Source organism: Canis lupus, chromosome 17 (genome assembly GCF_011100685.1).
Source record: "Canis lupus familiaris isolate Mischka breed German Shepherd chromosome 17, alternate assembly UU_Cfam_GSD_1.0, whole genome shotgun sequence".
NCBI lineage: Eukaryota > Metazoa > Chordata > Mammalia > Carnivora > Canidae > Canis > Canis lupus.
Genome location: NC_049238.1, coordinates 36,096,671 through 36,116,073, shown reverse-complemented (window position 1 = coordinate 36,116,073; position 19,403 = coordinate 36,096,671). Strand labels below are relative to the sequence as shown.

General features: G+C 46.5%; 2 long non-coding RNA genes across 3 annotated transcripts in view; both read left to right on the top strand.

The window, feature by feature from the left end:
* LOC102156183 overlaps positions 1–5,639 on the top strand; it is a 106,531-nt gene extending 100,892 nt beyond the window's left edge. For both annotated transcript variants that reach the window (XR_005372406.1, XR_005372407.1), the window contains exon 5: positions 5,338–5,639. This is a non-coding gene — a long non-coding RNA (uncharacterized LOC102156183). The remainder of the gene's footprint in view (positions 1–5,337) is intronic.
* Positions 5,640–18,150: 12,511 nt separating this feature from the next.
* Positions 18,151–19,403, top strand: part of LOC119869747 — a 58,027-nt gene continuing 56,774 nt past the window's right edge. The window contains exon 1 of the long non-coding RNA XR_005372408.1: positions 18,151–18,230. This is a non-coding gene — a long non-coding RNA (uncharacterized LOC119869747). The remainder of the gene's footprint in view (positions 18,231–19,403) is intronic.

Below are 19,403 nucleotides of genomic sequence, written 5' to 3'. Positions count from 1 at the left end.
GGACGTGGTCCCACCGCATGCCCTGCCCTGCGTCTGGCGAGGCTGTGCCTCGGCGTGACTCATAGTCCCTTTCTTTACTCTGCCGCCTCCAGCCTTGTAAGTCCTCACCTCCCCCTCCTCGGGGTCCCCCCTGCCCTTTCCCACCGCCCCTACTACGGGGACAGTGGAAACTGAGGAATGTCGTGGTATCTGTGTGCACCTCCATCTCTGCCACTTTCAGTGTCGTAGCCTGGGTTTGTCTTCCTCCTCCTCCTCCTCTTTCTTCTTCTTTTCTTACTTCCTGTATGAGGTTAGTTTTTTTTAAAATAATAAACCTTTTTAATGTTTTTTTTGGGGGAAGGGTAGCTGGTTGTATGTTGCCGCCTACCTGTCCGCCCGTGGGCCTGGTGCAGGTGCCCACCACCAGCGTGTTGTCGGCGTGAGCAGAGCTCGGAAGCACAGTGGGCTTTGCCCCCACTTCTCCTTCCAGGGTGGTGGTGAGGAGGGTCAAGCTGGTGAAAACAGCTCCTACTCTTTTATTGGGGAGAAATATCCCCAGATGTCAGGGCAGGTCAGGGAGCGGGCAGGTTGGCTGGAAGAGAAAAGGATGAGCCGGGGCAGTGACTCAAGCCGATTTAGTATCCCACAGTGCTCAGCCCATGCTGTGCAGATGAGCAGCATCCAGAAAAAGAGATTAAGAGACCCATCATGTCAACATTTCTCCCCAAGTCACCCCGAGAACTTGTTGAAAGTCTCAGATGGCCTCTGCTGGCTCTTTCCTGCCACTGTGGGGACCTCAGGAGAGAACCATCTGGTGAGGGACTTGCAAACAGTTAACTAAACAGAGAACATCAGTATGTGGTCAACCTGTGGTGACCCACAGTCACCAGGGACCAAGCCCATGGCCCAATGTCCGAGAGCTTCACTGGGTCTTCTGAACTTCAGTCACCACTGGTGATTCTTGGGTGTGCACCTGACCCACCCGGGGGCTTATGAAAACAGACATTCCTGGGCGCCACCGCCAGCATTTCCAGTCTAGAAGATCTGAGAAAGGGCCTGGGAATTTGTATTTCTGACACATTCTCATGTGGTGTGGTGCTGCTGGCTCAGAGGCCAGTGTTGAGAAGCCCTGGTGAGGGCCATAGGCCATGGGTGATTACAATACCTAAAGGGCCGCGTCTGATGGAACGTGTTGGTTGCATCCATCTTCCCTCTAGTACCTGGTCCCTTCATGTGCCCTGCACAGCTGAGCCATAGCGGGAAATCCAGCCCTTCAGAACTTTGCATCCCTCGGTAACTAGACAACTTTACCTGTAATTTGGAGTTTTCACAGTGCTAACCGGACTATAGGTCTGCTAAAAGTGTTTTGAGGTTTAATTCTTTGAAAAGTGGGTTTTATGTTAAGGCTAGAGAAAGTGGCCAGGGTGAGGGGGCGATGGCCTGACTGCCACAGGCAATAATCCAGTGAGGGCCATCCTTGGGTTGCCTGCTCTGGTCTCTCTTCCCACCTTTGGTATGAATTGGGGGGAGATGTTTAATAGGCACCTCTCTGTACCAGAGGGTGGACAAACTCCCAGGATCCACAGAGGGACAAGGTATGTGAATCACCTGTGAGCTCCTGTTCCTCTCAGAAGAGGGCCAGAACATCTTGATCAGGATGCTAGGTGGGAATCCGGGTGCCACTCTTTACTAACTAGTTGTGGTGCCCTCCCTGGCCTTCCAGGTGGGAGGGATGAGCCTCATGGCACCAACCTGAGAGGCCGATGTCATGCCAAAGGGAGAGAGCACTTCTGGGATGGTGTCTGGCATATGGAATGTGCTCGATAAGTGATGGCCAAGAGAATCTGGGTGTGTTCTGGGGCCGCCCTGGGATAGGCTCATGCTCTGCTGACAGGGGTTTTGAGGGACACGGAGTGTTTCTGAACCACATGTAGGTCTGTAATGATGTGTGGAACACTTTGCGAAAACTGCTGCTCAAGGGAGATCCCCTCAGGAAAGGCTCTAAGTCTGCTCAGAGTTACGTGGCTTTAGCTTGAGAAATGGGAGCCCCCCTCAGAAACAAGGGAAGGGGGGCCCCTCAAGAGTAGATTTCTCTCTCCCCTGCCCTGATGCGTCTGGCAGCATAGAACCCTAATAATTTACACAAGGGACCCATATCACTTATCTCTGAAATTAGTCTGTGATAAGCAACGAACGCTTCCTGGCCGTGCCCTCTCAGTTTTAACTTCTTGAAAAATAAAAACAGTGGGCTTCTGAGAGCTGGACACCTTGGTGCTGTTGAATACATCCTATCCCCCTGGGCAGCTGTTTCGAAATCTTAAAAAGTTGGCTCCCAACACTGTCAGAATCCACCGTGAGTCAGCATGAACAGGATGTGAGTGCCTGGCTTGTCATTTTCCCAAGCGTTGAAAAGACTTCAGTGTAGAATAATGCGTTTTACACATTGGTGACTGGGGGCACTGGTCTGGCCTTTCAGCAGTGAGGGATTGGCAGTGCCGTGGATGTTACAGCCAGTTGAAGTCTATGGCTTTGCTTCCCCAGCCCTGTGCCCTCATACTTACTGCCTGAGAAAGAGGCCTGGGTGAAGCCATCCAGGGAACCATCCAGTCTGGGAGTGGGTGTCTGAGCTACTGTTTTGTCACTCCTTCTCAGTTTCCCATGTCTAGAGCTGTTCCTCTGCCATTAGGAGCAGAAAGGGCAAGGTTGGGGAGCTAGCTCAGGGAACATCCAGAAAATCAAGTCCCTGATGAGGGCTTGTATTTGCAGTGTGATGTGTCTGACCCTGAGGCCATCCTTTGGATCTGAGGGAGAGGGAAGTTGTGTACACAATGGGGAGAACTAATTGGGGCCCCTTGCATATTAGAGATGGTCAGGAATAGTGTAATTCAGCCAAACGGGGAGTAAGAGCAAAGGGGTAACATGTGACCTGAAGCTCCTCTGGGACTGTCCAACACCGGGCTGGCAGTTTCCACCCACTCCCAGTGGATGCCAGCAAACGGGAAGCCAAATGTATGATTGGCTCTGAATGAGGGACAAATCTTTTAAAGTTCCTGAATGGGTTATCTTCAGTTTTTTCAGTGATAGCTAGACAGCCAGGCCAAAATGGAGTCATTATGGATTTTACTTATCCATGCAAAAGCTCCTAAATGAGCTAGCTCAGGTCTTATAGGGGAAGCTGGAATTGAGAATCTAAGTAGGAGGGACCCCAGGTCTCAGTCCCAGTGGTGTCAGCTTCCAGTGTGACCTTAGGAAGATTGCTGAATTCCTCCATGTGGGTGCTTGTACAATGAAGGTTGACCAGATGATCCTTAAGGCCCGACCATGTCTCACTCTTTGTGATATAGGTCAAGACCTGCGTGGTTGAGTGTTTGTTGCTAACATCTGCCTGGCTGTTGTACTTTTTTTTTTTAATCCCTCAAAAGTGGGGAATCACTGGAAGAGAGTGCAAGTTCCTTAGCCACCTCTCTATTTCAATGGTGAAACTAAAGGAACCAGGTTTTCCCTTGTACCCACGCCCATAACTGATGCATTTCTTCGTTCCTGTTTCTCTTTGCCCACCCAGAGAGGCACCACATAAGACATCTTGTGTCCAGTTTCCAGACTTTAAGTCACGTTAGAAAATGCTAGCTCATAGGACACAAATCAGGAAGCTGGTTTTCCCAGCAGACTCATCTGGGCAGCATTCTTCTTAGAATGTTAGATAACCACAGAGCCAAATTTATCACCTCTCAGAAAGCCCGACTGCCACGGGCAAATAGGGCTTCTGAGGAAAAAACTAAGGCTGCAGGGGTTGATGGGAATCAGCTAACTCACTTGAACAGAAGGTTTAGGGGAAAGATATAAGGAAAAACAATACAGAGTCTCAAGAAATAAATACAGACTATCACAACTGCCATGTGAAATGTCGGGACAGCAGGAACAATGAGTGGGTAAGAGAAGCTTTGACCTCTGCCACTCAGCAGAACCCCGCTGGCAAAGGCTGCTAGTGTGAAAAGGGTTCTGCTCCAGATATGTTTGGGAAGCACACAATAAATGAATTTCAACAGCTTTCTTTATTTCCTAAATTCTCAGGGTCGTTTGTATGTGCATTGTGAATGAGTCTCTAGGGGGAGGATGGGGTTGTTCCAAAATCATGTGCCCCTTCCTCCCTTTTTACAGAGAATTTTGTGCCATTAACAAAAGTCAGGAAATGGGGAGGGGCAGGGGGCTGCTGGTTTTCCTGGTGAACTCAGGGTTGCATCTTGGGCAGGTCTCATGTGGAGGGGACAGCAGTACCCACGGGGGCTTTGAGTAGACAGGCAGAGCCTGTTCCTTCTCTAACCAATGATAAATACTACCTGGTCAGAGAAGATGGCTGGAAAGTGTAGGCAGGTGTGAGGTTTGACCTCCCTCCCATGGCATTTCTGTCTCCTGCCTTGTCTTCCACCCCCACATGTCTGAGCCACAAATGTAAGCACAAAGCTGGCTTGTAGGGCCACCATCTTTGGGGGAGGTGACACTGTCTGTATTTCTGAATTGACCCGGACCTCTGCCTGTCTTTGGAATCATCCTTTCACTTGTTTGGGAACTGAGAATAAGCTTCCACAAACAATGTGCTGCTTGGGAGCCACATCGTACTGGTCTCAAGTAGCAAAGTTGTTTTTATTAGAACCATAGTCCTTAGAGCTGTCTGAGCCATGTCAAGGTTTTTGTTTGGCCAGCCACCCTCCCCACTCCTTTATCTGATCACGAGCTGCCCTTCTCTTTTCTTCCCTCCACCTCACTAAGGCTTCTTGGTGGAAGCCCATCTGTTCACGATGCTTCCATGTACCTGGGAGGCTCATGCTCCTGAGATGGGGAAATAATAGGGGAGTGGAAGTTCAACCACCATCCTCCTGGTCCATCCTCATTGGGCTACAATTCTACAATTCTCTCTCACATCCCTTTGGACCATTGGAGACTGATGCTCGTGCATCACCTGGGCAAACATCGGAGTTGTCCTGAAAGTCCTGTGTGACCCTTTAGGGAGACCAACAGAAACATGTAGGGGAAAAGCCTCAGTGTGTTCCAGCAGTAGACCTGACCCGGACGGTCAGAACTAACTTCAATTTTCAGTAAACAGGTAGTGGGCTTCTGGGAACATCTGCCTTTTCAGTCTCTTGTGAATTATTTTTAAACGAATGCCCTGCCCCCCTCCCCATTGCCACCCGCAATTTTCGTTGATTATCACTATTTGAATAGATGCTGATAAATTTGATTCCCCAGCTTACTGTGGCATTTATGATCTGTCTTTCCCTTTTCGGTTTCCATGTACTGGAGTGACTGTCTCTCAATGCGGTTGGCAGTGACCTGTGTTTTTCATGCATGTTTTTGTTTCAGAATAACTGGGAGATGAAACAGGAAGCTGTATGACACAGTTGATCGAAAATGACACAGACACAGAAAAATCAGGACTCGGCCCCCTCCAGTGCCTCTACCTGCTGCCCACAGCCGGAGTGCAGGTGAAGGGTTTCCCCTGGGGCCTGATCCTAACTGCTGTGGACTCCAAGGGCCTCCACATTCACGATGATGTGTTTGTGATGTCGTGGTCACAGTCTCGTCTAGCCAGTTTCCTATTGATCTGACCAGTCCCTGTGTGTCTTAATCCCTTTTCCTTCATTAAAAGCAAAACTCAAGAAAAATGAATTGTTTGCTTATTAGCTATACTCAAGCATTAGCTGGAAGAAAACAAATAGCATTTGAGATTAATTTCTATAGCACCACGGGTAAACCCTGCCGTAACCACCCAGATCACGATGACATCTTTAGAAGAGCGTTCAACTTGAATCTCTTATTACTCAGCCTTGTTTGCCCTGCCTTTTTCTTCCACAGCTCTAGAAGACCTCTCTAGAGTCAGTATTGGCCCGTGTGACATTTGAGGAAAACCCTGGAAGACATTTGGAACTCTCTTTTCACTCATATTCTGATCATGGTCTGCAAATGGTGACCCCAAAACCATCACCAACCTTGAGCTTTCTGCTAGAGGCCTCTGTCTTCTCAGCTGCCTCCTCTGCCCCCTCCCATCAGTCACCCATTCATTTCTTCATTCCACAAGGTTTCTTTGGGGCATACTGTGTGCCATGTTCTAGAGATAATTTGGATAGGACCAACTCTACCCTGGTCTTCCCAGTGCCTCTAGCCTAATGCTGGGGCTTTGCTCACAAGGTGTAGGGTGGCATCATGCAGTCATCATGGATGTACAGCCTACTCATTTCATGTACATGCCCTGGTTTCTTCAATTCACCCTTCAAATCTGAGCCTCTGGGATGGCAACCAAACATTCTATAGAATGGGTGTAAATGTCAAAGCATTCCTTCAGTGGAGTACTACCCTCGTCCCCAACCCTTAATGGAACAACTCAGTCCTCCTGGGGACCTGGTCAGAGAGGCCGTTGGTAGCTGCCTTCATCGCTTTTGTCAGCCTTCACTTTTAAGCTTAGCAGATGTCCACGAATGATTTAAAGTGATGGTGTTTCATGCTTCTCAGAATTAATTTCTCAGTCAACCACGATGATAATCTCAACCCTCTCTAGGGTTGATCTCTAGAGCATGGTACAGTGTGTCCTGCAATGCCTCCTCCTCGGGGAGGCTCTCTCTGACCACCTGTCCTGAGACAACCCCTTACCCCCGCTATTTCTATTTCATGACCCTATTTTATTTTCCTCATGGAACTTGCCAATAGCAACAATATCCTGTTTGTTCATTTATTAATTAGCTGTGTTCCTCTCACTTGCCTTCCAAATTTTAGCTCTGTGGAGGAAAATTCTAGTCGGTCTTATTTCCCAGTCCATCCCAGCACCTAACACTCTACTCAATAGTTATGTATTGACTGGATCCATTGCCTTATCACTTCTCATAGTGACACTGTGATGTTGAATAGTCTGGTATCCAAACCAATGTTTGGTGGATGAGGAAATTGTGAGTCCATTTACCTCTGATGGTGTGAGGAGGTAAATGGAGTAGTTAAGGTGAGGACGCAGGCTCTCTGTCAATATACTACCCAGCAGGAAAGGTTGATCATAAACTGTCTGTTGTCTAAATAATCAGATTCTCACCTGAAACCAAGCTTTGACTTGCTAATCAATGTCCTTAAATTAAATTACATTTGCATATGGTCCTGGAAGATTAAAGGCAACCAAGTAGCAGAGAAATGTGTCCTCAATGATCTGGAGTATGAGACCCTCATCCTCGCTCTGCCAACTCTTGCTTGGGTGAATCACCTAACTTCTCTGGATGCTGCTTTCCTCTGCAGAACACCAAGAAGACTGGATGATCCCAAAGATCTCACCCTGCCCTGAGGTTCTTTTCCCTCCTCTCAGCTGGATCTGTTTCTCAGAGTTCTAGAAGAGGAGGAGGTAGTACAGAAATGTGTCATGGGGAAGCAGAGACAAAGCCCCTGAGAGTACATGGAGCATAGGCCCAGTTGTGGGTTTGTGGATGTGCCTCATGGGTTGCTCACACAGACTTAAGTCAGCCCCTTAAGACACATCCCCCTATCCCAGAACCAGGGGATCTTGTTTGGAAGAAGATCTCTCTCACCTGTGCTTTTGAGCAGAACTAAATTATATCCTCTGCCCATTTATCAGAAATTAACCCACTAAGGGTATTTATGACCTGGAAAAGGTGGAAGTCACAGGCTCAGGGAGAAGCAGAAATTACTCATGTGGTATTTTCAGGATAATTAGTTCACAAGGATAACAAGAGGAACAAACAAGAATGGAACACACAGTTCTCGGCGGCTGGGGCAATGGTTCTGAATTCTGGCCAGACGTTAGAATTACCCAGGAATTTTAATAAATCCAATGCCCAGGCTCCCCTAGGACCAATCACAACAGAATTTGGGATGCAAGGGCAGACATTAGTATTTTTTTGAGACTCCCCAGGTAATTCTATCATGTAGCCAAGATTAAGAACTGTTGGTCTAGGGTTGTATTGTCCAATATGGTAGCCACTAGCTACACATGTCTCATGAAAACTTAAAACATGGCTGTGTGACTGAGGAACTACATTTTTAATTCCTTTTTACTGTAGTTAAGTTAAATATAGTATCCACACGTGGCTATGGTTGGCATATTGGGCAGCGCAGATATAAAACACATGTGTCATCACAGAAAGTCTACCAGACAGCTCTGTCTAGGTGAACTCTGGTGCCTGTAACTGCCAAGTGAAATCACACTGAATGCAAGAGAAGTGTAAGGTGGTTATCTCAGTAAGTTAATTTGGCCAGGGCCTGCTCTCCTGTGTTTGGCCTGCAGTGTATTTTTCATTTACCTTTTGAGCCAGGGATATGCAGTAGCAAGAGTGACATGCTTTCCAAGGATTGCATGGTAGGATCTGAAAGAACTTAAAATACCTACAAAAGTCCAGCACTCTAACCCAAGTCACTTGGCATTCACTCTGGCTGTTTACTCGATTTGCATCTTTGCATCCCTAGCCCTGGAAAGGGAGCTGTCTGAATGATGATTTAATTACCAGAGTTTAGGACAGTGGGAAGCACTGTCCAGGAAGAACTTTTGGAAAAGCAGATGGCCAAAGGAGGAGTTTGGAATTTTGTGAGTTCACGATTTGAAATGGGCTCATTGGGGCCACTCCGCAAGCTCAGCCAATCTGGGGTTACAGCTGGAGAAACAGAAGCCAAAGCTGAATCATTTTCTGCTTATCACTCACAGGCTGTCAGAGGTTTTTTTTTTTTTTTTTTTTTTTTCTTTTTTTGGAGGGAAAGCACCTTACAACAAATAATAATACTATTTTGAATTTCAGAGCTTTCCCTTTTTCAAAGCACTTTACCACCTCTGACTTATTTTGTCCTCACAACAAGGCCATATCAGAAGTAGGGAAAGGATTTTTAGTGCCTGTCTAACACCCCAAGAAAGAGTTCAGTATTATGGAAAGAATTAAAAAGTAAAGGTGAAGACTCTCAAATGTTCTACTTTGTCATCTCTGGTCACATTCAAGTATGTAGCAGCATAGCTAGAATCGAATTTTGGACTCTTCCAGTGAACTGTGTTTTTTCAGAAAAATCTGGGCTTCACCGTTGCTCCTGTCTCGTTTCATTCCTGCCTTCTCACTCTTGTGAGTTGATGGTGTGAGTTCATTTTGTCCTGAGAGGTTTGTGTGATTTGCACATGTGACCAATGTGCCATCAGTGTCTCCCTCCAAGTTAGTTTTATTTTATTTATTTTTTTTTAATTTTTTTTTTCATTTATTTATGATAGTCACACAGAGAGAGAGAGAGAGAGGCAGAGACACAGGCAGAGGGAGAAGCAGGCTCCATGCACCGGGAGCCTGATGTGGGACTCGATCCCGGATCTCCAGGATCGCGCCCTGGGCCAAAGGCAGGCGCTAAACCGCTGCGCCACCCAGGGATCCCTCCAAGTCAGTTTTAAAATGGAATGTGGGACAGGACCCCATTGGTCTCCATGGAAGCAATATCCCTGCTTCCCTCTAAAGGATGTGACTGGAACTGAAGAAGCCCTGTCACCTTGGAGCCTTCAACCTTCTCTGTGTAGAGCTGCAGAAAATCATTTCAAACCTCATCTGCCAGTGGGGAGAAAACACTGGCTAGTCTGAGCTGTTGAGATCAAGTGGATGGCTTGGCCAGCCTGGTCATCTCTGGCAGTGGGCATGGGAGTAGGCGTAGCAGGACCAACAGCATGCCATGGCCTGCCCTCTTTGGGAATGTCACCCCCACCACTGTGAATTCGCCCGGTTATACCATCAACTGGCCCAGCTTGTGTATCTTATGTACATAGGATACAATGAGAGGTTTTCAGATGCTTTACTGAAAGCAAGACACACTTTCTGGGGCATTCCCCTAATCGACTGTTCTGGTGAAGCTCGTCAAAACAGGAAATGAGGTTAGCATGGAATGACTTTCTCTTAGAGAACTCGTGTTGCCTCTTAGAGACCACCACTTTCTTCCCAAATGCTTAAGAGCCTTGTCAAATGCCTCTTCTGGGTTTGTTGGGAAATTAGAGTGAGTCTGCTCTTCTGTAGTTTTTAGAACCCATTCCTCTGGAAAATGGTGATGTTATTTCCCGGCCTTCCAGATCCTCTCCCTTTCACGCCAGTACCTCTAAGATGTTTGCAAGTGGCTCTGAAATTAAGGGTGCACAGACTTCAAGCCCGGCCAAAACCTGGCCCCGTCCACGTGCCCAGGCTGAGGTGATCACACATGGATGTGAAGTAGCTACCTTCTCATGCTTCTTGGCCCACATGGTTCCTTTCCATCAGGTGTGCCAGTAAGAGACACGCATCCAGGGGACATAAAAACTGAGTGAAAGCAATCCACTTTCCTGCCCTGCTCCACGTGTGGGCACCTGGCTCAGGAAGGCACTATAATTAAAACAGCTGGGCCTGGCTTCCTTCACGTGAATCCCCACATTGGGTTCTTTGATTCAGTTTTCAACAGCAGTGAGGGTTTCATAGTCTGGGCAAGCTGCAACATGCTTGTCTCTCTGCTGAGGCTTTCTGACAAATGGTTCAACTCGAGATTTCTGGATCTAAATGTCTTCTTGTCAGTACTGAGATACTTTTGAGTCACTTTTGCTTTTATCCAGCAGAAGAGAGTCAACCTGGGGAATGTCTAGCTTTGACTCATGGGTGTCCAGGGAGGACCGATGTCCCCAAATAATGAGTTTTGGGTCACCCCTTAAAGATCTGCCTATGCCTTATGCTCTCACTTCTGTAATCATGGCTCTGTCTCCCTTTTTACATAACTTAGCAGGACCTCAAAAGCCATTCTGAGTCCTCATGACTGGAAGGCGACTCCTTCAGCCTAGTATCCCTGCCTCACTTTCCCCAAATCTACAGGTACTGCATTTCCAGTGATATAAGTATATGGGTTAATAAATGTGTCTTTAGAATAATTCCAGCTACCATCTGAGGATTTCATTTGCTTAGGACACAACTTTTGATGGTTCACATATTACAGTTGACTCTTGAACCAAATGGGGGTTAGGGGCCCCAACTCCCCCCCACACACACACACAATCGAAAATCTGGGTCTAGCTTTGCCACTCCCCGAACTTTACTAATAGACTGCTATTGACCAGAAGTGTTTCCGATAACATGACAGTGGATTCACACATCCTTTATATATTATATGTATTATACACTGTGTTCTTCCTATAAAGTAAACTAGAGAAAAAAATCTTATTGGGATAATTATAAAGAAGGGAAAACACATTGCAGTAGTGTACCACAGAAAGTCCACGTATAAGTGGACCTGCTCCATTCAAACCCATGGGGTCAGCTATATTTCCAGTCCCAGTAACAGGCTCCAGAGATGGGATGATTGTTCTTTGGTTTTGGTTAAGAAAACTGAGTTTCCTGGGAAACAAACAAGGGATGGTGGAAAGGGAGGTGGGCGGGGGGAGGAGGTGACTGGGTGACAGGCACTGAGGGGGGCACTTGATGGGATGAGCACTGGGTGTTATGCTATATGTTGGCAAATTGAACCCCAATAAAAAACAAAAGAAAAGAAAACTGAGTTTCCATTTGCTCCAAATCATAAAATTAGTGCATCCTGGATTTAAATCCAGAGTGGTCTGGTCCCCCCCCCACTCTCCTACCATGCTGCTTCTCCATATTTTATAAATATGTAAAAGCTAAGCCATTTTCCCTTAAAAAGGAGTGTGACCTGTAAGGGACAATTGGAAGAAAGCACCAGAGCATAACTGAAAACAGAGGGCGACTGGAAGTCAAGTGATCCACGCCTAGTCCCAGGGTCCCCTTTATGGCTACAGCACAACTGCGGGCAGATGTGGTCACCTGAGCCCCTACCTCTCTGTAAACACTGGTCCTGTTGGCATTGGCCTGTGCCACAATCATGTGAGGGTCCTTGCAAGAGGCGCCGGGATGTGGGCAGACTTTGTTTCTGAAAACTGTCTACTACGCAAAGTGCGGTTGGAGGGTCAAAAAGGTAGAGCCCCCCGCCCCCGGCCCCCCTGGCACCAGAATCTGCATTTGACAAGATCCCAGAAGACTGGTGAGCACAGCTGCTAGCTTTGCTCTCTGGGCCCCTTGAGGTCAGAGCTCTGTGGTAACACCTTTTACCTCCAAAGCCCAACATATGCCTGCCTTACGTAGGTGGTGAGTAAATGTTGGTGAAGTGAATTTGGTCTTTGCTCTTCTGAGAAGCTAGTTGGGGGATCCGGAAGGAATCAGTCAGAGGTGCCCAGGGGTCCCAGCTAACAGGGAGGCTGTTTGAGAGTCAGTGGGATGGAGAAGGAGATGAAAAGAGATACAGCAGTAGCAGGAGTGGTTGCTGCCATTTGAAGAAGAAGAGCAAAAAGGAGGGAAATGTATCATCCCAAACTACTGGTATTCCACCGGCAGCCCTTTAACAATCCTTATTCCATTATTTTTATTTTTGGAACCTCTAGAGGCAGCAGAACACAGCTCTGTTAGGTTACCTTGTATCTGCATTTTTATTTCCTCAAGAAGTTACTTCACAAACAGTAACTCCTCCACATACCTGTCATCTATCTCTTTGAGAAGTACAGGTGTTTGGCAGTTCATCTATGGTTCTGGCAGGCTGCCCTAGAATTATCAGAGTCAATAACGGGGGTGTGAGAATGAGTGTGTGCACACGCACGTGTGTGTGTAATAAGGGGGTGTGTGGTATGGTCGTGTGAGTATTGTGTGGGGGTGCATGTGTGCATGTGGGGGATGTATATATGTGGTATGTGTATCTATGGTGTGTGTGTATGTGTGCTTATGTGTCTGTAGGGCGTGGATGTGAGCGTGGCCATCTCTTGTACGTGTGTCTGCCATGTGGGTGTGTGCATGTGAGTGTGGTGTGGGTTGTTGAGTATGTGTCTTGCTGTGTATGGTGCATATGGTAAGTACACGTGTGGTGTGTATGTGACTGGTTGTAGGTATAGCACATGCGTGGTCTGGGTGTAGGTTGTCTATACTCGTGTTTGTGTGTGTTCACTGTGTGCATGTGTGGTATGTGTGTGTCATGTGTGACTGGCTGTGGGTGTCTGTAGTACATGAGCACCTGCATATCTGCAGGGGTGTGTGTGGTGGGTATCTGTGCAGTGTGCACGTGAGGAGTGGGTTGTGGGGGGGGGAGTCTATGATGTGTGTGTACACCTGTGGAGCACATGTGTATACCTGTGGGTGTCCCTGGTGTGTGCAGATAGGTATGTGAGTGTCTGGGATGTGTGCAGGTTGTGGGTAGGTGTGTTTGTGTGTGCAGTGGGTGTGAGGGGTGTGCTTCTTGAGCATGTGAGGAACAGCAAATATGTGTGCCCCCAGCAGTGATTGGCAGGGTCTCTTCAGACCCACATAGAGCTTCATGACACTAGTAGAAGGGGAGGCCTGTGCCCCCCGCAAGGGGACCCCATTCCCACAGGGGGTGGGTGGAACGGGGATACCATCTGGGCCTGGTGAGTGCCGGCTCTGAACCACTCATGCCTGGAGCCCCTGAGGACAGGACTAAGCTGGGCAGTTCATACCCAGCTAGTTACTGGGGTGGGGCAGGACCCCAGAAAGGATGGGCCCGGGGCAGAATCATGTGAACAGAAGCCCCTTCCTTCTGCCCTGCTTGCTGACATAGGGGCAGTTGAGGAGTGCTTTGGGCTCCACGTTTCACCTCTGGGGTCCGTGCTGGTGGACAGATGAGCTGCTTCCAACGCAGTGTCTCCTACTGGCACCTATAGCAATACCTTGTCTTGCCCAGATGGCCAAGGCCAACGATGCTGGGGTCCTTGTCTCAGTGACAGCCAGAGCTCTACAGGTATCTGCTGGGTGGCAGAATGGTGACAACAGGTGAGGGTGGCTCACTGGTCCCCAGAGCATGGGTACCTGGCCTGCTGCTCACGTGGCCTCCGCTCCAGCCCTCATGTGTCATTCCTCGGGGAGGGCGCTGTTCGTGTTAGGTAAAGACCATCTGCCTTTCTTTGACCTGTCTCTTCTTGAGACAAGAGTGACCCAGGAGAAAATATTTCTAAAGACATGGTCAGTGCTGGGGCCCTTCCTTTAGGGTCAGAGCAATGGAGCCTCCAGAAATAAAAGAACCCAGTCAGATGTGCCCCAATTCTGGCCTGCATGGTCTCCAGCAAGCTCTTGGGTCCCTGAACTTCAGTTTCCAAATTTACCAAATGGATGCAAGAGGATATTTGCAATACTGTATGAAAGCACAAAGGACAGATTCAGTAATGGTGACTATCCTCCTTATCTTAACCCGTAAAAGTTGAGGATAGAAAACAAATAAATGTATCAAGGAAATAATAGAAACATGCCATCAGTAAAAACATTCTGGTGGTGTCCTAAAGACCCAAGCTATAATGCGTAAAACATCAAAAGAAAGGAAAGCTCTAAAAAGCAGGGGTAGCCAAGACAGCAGTCTCAGAAAAAGAAAACAGTCTTCAAGAGAAAGAGCCTGAGAAGCGTAGGGCCAGCCTTCCAGAGCTTCCTGTGCTCTCCAAAGCGTGACAGGGCTCGATCCTGAATCTGCAGAGCCAGACACGGTATAGAAACACTGATTTGCTTTAATGTAAATATTTTGATGTCTTTCTTTGCCTGAACTTTTAACCTTGCTGGTAAATAGGGTATGTACAGTAAATGATTGTTTTTCTGAGAACTGACTGTTGAGGAAATAGGGGGGAAAAAGGATTTTTATTAGCTAATTGTCAGTCATGTGCATGATTGAAAACCTCATTATTCTGCTTCTCAAGATCTGCTTCAGGAGATATTTGGCCACTCAAAATTGCTTTACTTTATTTGACAAAAAAGAAAAATTTAAAATGTGTAAATATGCCAATTCAAAAATAGCAAAACATACAAAGACAATGGAGGGAGGGAAGTCATTCTGTGGAAGGTTTCTGAGACAAGAAGAATAATCCAACCAAAGTCCAAGTTGTTTCTAATTAGAAACTTTCCATCCTTCATTTCCCTGTGGACTCTGGTCCTCTTCTCCATTTCCATCTGGTTGTAACCTCCAAGGTCTTGGAATGGAAGTCAACGGACATCTGAGGTCCTGGCCTCAGAGCGAGCCTTAAGATAGATTGGCAATATTCGAGGTGCTACCTTTCTCTCTCCAAGCAGGTGGCTGACAGCTGTTTTGTTTACAAATACTGTCCCTGCCAGTGGATTGTCTAAAAATATTTTGTGATCAATGAGAACAAGGAGAGGGAACCAACTGGAACAAAGAAAACCCGGATTCTAGCACAGGCTTTCCACCTGCAAGTGTCATTCAACCTCTGCCCTGTGATTTCCTTAACTATTAAATGAAGATATAAGACTTTTTGGCTTTCAAGCCCCATGAAGGTGTTGTCAAAACACCAGATCTGATTCAAAGGGATATGCACACCCCGATATTTATAGCAGCATCATCTATAGTAGCCAAGTGTCTATCGATAGATAAATGGATAAAGAAGATGTGGTATATATATACAACAGGATATTATTCAGCCATGAGAAAGAATGAAATCTTGCCATTTCCAATGACATGAAGCTAGAGAGTATAATGCTAAGCAAAATAAGTCAGTCAGAGAAAGATGAATACCATATGAACTCCTCATATGTGGAATTTAAGAAACAAAACAAATGAGTTAAGGGGGAAAAAGAGGCAGAGAAAAAACCAATAAACAGACTCTTAACAATATAGAGAATAAACTCATGGTTACCAGAGATGGGGGAGAGGGGAGGAGTGAAATAGGTGATGGGATCAAGGAGTGTGCTTGTCGTGATGAGTACTGGATCATGGATGGAATTTCTGAATCGTTATATTGTACACCTGAAACTAATATTACACTGTATGTTAACTACACTGGAATTAAAATTAAAAACTTAATTAAAAAAAAAAAAAGACCCACAAGATCCATAATGTGCTTTGAAGTGGTTAGAGGGAAAAAAGAAACCCCCTCTGTGCCCAGTGGTGATGGGGTCTCACCAACATTGTAACAGATGATGGCACATCTTTTGGATTCCTAAAGACTCAATGGAGACCCAGTCTCGGGGTGACTCTCCCACTCCTTGCTATTTATACCTACAATATTTGTGACTCCTAGTCGAATGCTGTGGAATCTCTTTCCAGTAATACTTCCATTGGAAGGTAAACCGAGGACACTGAGAATAAATGTTGCAAGTCTTCTAAGATAGGGTGGTGCACATAGATAGGACTTTTAAGGAAGTTTCCACCAGACTTCTTAGAAGAAGGATGAAGGGGAGGACAGGGAGGCCGAGAAGAGGAAACGAATGGCCACTTCTTTTTAAAGATGGGATCGAAACAAACCACAAAGTGTGTCTAAAAGAGGCAGCTCGTGGGAAGCCAATTTCTAACGCTCTTCGTCCCCATCTTTCTCCCCTCCTTTTCCTTTCAGAATAAATTAAAGAACCGGCTAAAATCCAAATTATGTGTGTGGTATCTTTATCTGATCAACCTCATACTCTAATCACATCTTATCTTTGCTTGTAAAGCAGCTCCCTTCCTGTTCTCCAGGCACATTACTTCTTTAAATGTTATGAACACACACACATATGAGTCAACTCTGCAGAAAAACAGAACTCAAGGTCTTTGTCCTCTGCAATTCATTTGGAGGGTTAGTTCTGGAAGGCCTGAGCTGGCATTCCCAGCAAACTGTTCCACACATTCCAATAACTCTGCAAACAGCCACTCTCTCAAGGCAAACAGGGTGGGACATCAGGTAAATACTTAAGAATGGAAATGTCATTCATTTCCCCATCTGTATCATTTCTAGTTGACAAGAGCATCAGTCAATGCAAAGTTTGTTGAGACTGGTAAGTTTGAGGATTTGTTGGGAAGGCTGTGTTAATAAGATATTTTTGAGAAATTCAGTTGTGTGTGGTTAACGCTGTCTTTTCTTCCCCTTGATTCATGTCGAACTATATAAATTGGAAAGTTGGGGGCTATTTTCAAATGCACTTGAGAGTGTTAAGTCATTGTGTTGCAGTGGTGCTTGTTGTCACTGTTCTTGTTGGCTGGCTGGTTCTAGTCTCTATGAGGCTCCCTCGTCTCTGGGCTCCTAGATAATGATGAGGCCAGTGGTTCTCCAGCCAGACAGTAGAGTAGGTGTTTTTAAGGCAAAGACTGGGTAGTGTTGCTGAATATAATTCCCGTGCTTCTGTGTGAGGGTCCAGGATCGAGTCCTACATCGGGCTCCCTACGGGGAGCCTGCTTTTCCCTCTGCCTATGTCTCTGCCTCTATGTATCTCTCATGAATAAGTAAATAAGATCTTTAAAAAACTTTTTTTAAAAGAACTTTTCTTTGCAAAATTTCATAAATCCTTATGTGTGAGTTGCGATATCCATGTGAATGTGTCCCATCATAAAAAAGGTAGATTTGAAAGTATCCCTTCTGTCAGTAAATAAATCTTCCCCAGTACTTCATCATTACAACTCCTGGTCACATTTAAAACTACTTCAGTTTCCCTCTTCTCACCACCTCCACCCCCATTAGAAAAGGGCTTCTTTAGTGTAGTGGGGGGGGGGGGGTCGTGTCTTTGAATCTAACTACATGATTTTTTATATTTAGTACATACAGGGAAATTCTAGTGTTTACTGGGAGCCAAAAGTAGCACCTACTTTAAATCTGTTGCACCACACTGGCTTAAATGACGAAACAAGCAAACACCCAAGTACTAGAAAGCCAGAGACCCCAGGAAGGAAAATGTTGTGAAATTGCAGTGTTCACTTTAGGTAGGCTTTCTGATCGTTTATCTAAGGGTAACATGTTGAAGTGTCATGTGGATCCCCTCAGTGTCTGTGTAGTGGATTTTTTAGCTTTATGCCAGTATTTGTGACTTTGACATAAAATACAATCTCTAATTCCCACCCCTCACCCTAAATTCAGAAAGAAATGCATCTTTCTATCAGATTGAGACAGGAATTTAATATTTATTGAAAATCTATGAGCATATATTGTCCTACAAAGCTCTTCCATGCACTCATCCATGGCCCTGGGGGACTGTTAATAGCTTTATCTCATTTTAAGGTAGAGAAAGGAAGACTCAGAGTGGCCAAGCAACTTGCCCAAAGTGACCCAGTTAGGAAGTGGCAAAGCTGGTACTCAGAGTGGGTTTGTTTAACCAAATTGTTTAAAAATATCAGTTTCGTTTGTGGAACAACTTTATCTGACGGGTATTATGGTCCCCAATTCATCACCAATCCCGCAGGTCTGAGGCAAAGATGTACCAACTAAGGACCAGCAAGACCAGAATAGGCACGCTTGGCTGCCCGACCTCCACTTCACCTGCTGCCAGGTGAGAGGATGAGTGCTCCCGAGCGCTTCCCAGTTCGCACACTTCATTGCCTCCTTATGCAGCGCAGGATGACCGCTCCTCCATCTGCATGGTGAGGGAACCTCCTTTCGGAAAGGGATTCCCTTCCGAGCAGCCCTGACTCTCCCTTCTCTCAGTGAGAGGCCTGTCTCGTGCTTTCTGAGATTCAGCACATAGAAAAGAGGTGAAAGCCTGGGAAATGTGAGGTCTCACTCTGCTGAAGTCGCTGGCAATCAGCTCCAAGAACTATAACCACGAGGCACCTGAAAGCAACCCCTCAGCAGGGAACCCAGAGATTCTTGCTGGGGATTCTCTGAGTCCCTTGTAGGGCGGCACTGTGCCCGATGCCCCCGATTCAGCATCAGGGCCTGGGTGGGTGGTACTCTGCATAGAACACGTAGGCCGAGCAATGCAGTCTGAGGGTGCCGTGAGAACCCCTTGTCTCACAGACAGCTCATTCCAGTCTGTCCTTCAGCTGAGCTCAGAATGGTGGAGATAAAATACAGAAAGACAGGATTTGCTCTTGTCACCCCTATAGACTGTTTTTTTTTAAGGCTGTTCACACTCACACAAAAATTGGGAACTTGATCACTGTGGGCTGACGATGTATTTTGAAAAGGAGGAGGGGAAAATCCTCCTTTCCCCGAAAGTTCCCATCCATTGTTGAGTAAACATCATAAATCTATTGCAGAGAGACAGGCTGCATGTACTCAAATTACCTCCTGCTACAATTTTAGCTTCAAGTTTTAATGCCCTAAACATGAATAACGTTGTATCCTAGCACAGGTCTGATTAATGAGGCAACTTTGCCAACTTCAGGGTCGGAGAGGGGGGCCCCGCTCCCTTCCTTTTTCTCCTCGTGGCTTAGTAACCACTTCAGCAAATTTCCCCATTAACTATACAAGGCAACTGAGTGCAATAAAAACTAAAGGTTGTGGCAGATAAACACTAGCGTCTCTCCGGGCAGACCTTGGCGGCTGACAGAGAGCAGGTCTGTTCAAGTTTGCCCCCTGGAATCCCAAATGTTTCATCCTGAATCCCAGCGTGAAAGCCATTCGCACCTTGCCATTTGCCCATGGGCCATCTTCAGTCTGTGGGTTACACTTACCAGACCGTCTGCTTCCTGGGTGGTGATGTGGGGTTTGTACACTAGTG